Source organism: Rhincodon typus, chromosome 10 (genome assembly GCF_021869965.1).
Source record: "Rhincodon typus isolate 14 chromosome 10, sRhiTyp1.1, whole genome shotgun sequence".
In the NCBI taxonomy this organism is placed as follows: domain Eukaryota; kingdom Metazoa; phylum Chordata; class Chondrichthyes; order Orectolobiformes; family Rhincodontidae; genus Rhincodon; species Rhincodon typus.
The window spans coordinates 10,629,771-10,630,220 of NC_063341.1; positions in this window are offsets into that span (position 1 = coordinate 10,629,771).

The window sequence follows — 450 nt, forward strand, 5'->3', positions numbered from 1 at the left end:
TGTTCCTGATTTACAGCATCCGCAGTTCTTTTGGTTTTTATGAGAAAATAACAACTGCCTGATCACAATCTGATTATTTTAATACCTGTTCATAATTTCTTTCAAGTTTTGTAAAACACTGTTTGATATTTTCCCTGCTTATTGCTAATACTCCACATTTTGTGCTGTTTCGCTTTTTTAAGGCAGGTTAGATCTTGTGATAACTTGAGTGGCTCACAAAGTAGGCGAGTCTTGTTAATTTATATCCACTCGTGCAGCAATGCACATATACCTGCTGATAGGAGAGGGCACATCCTTTAGCAAACTAGATAGTCAGAATGAAGTTTGTAGGAGTGGATGCAGATAAAATAGTTTGTGGTTAATCACTATGTAGATTACTTCAGACATGAACAATAGAAAAACAAAATGAGAAGACCTGCTTTTGCGTCATGCCATTCCATAACCTCAGGA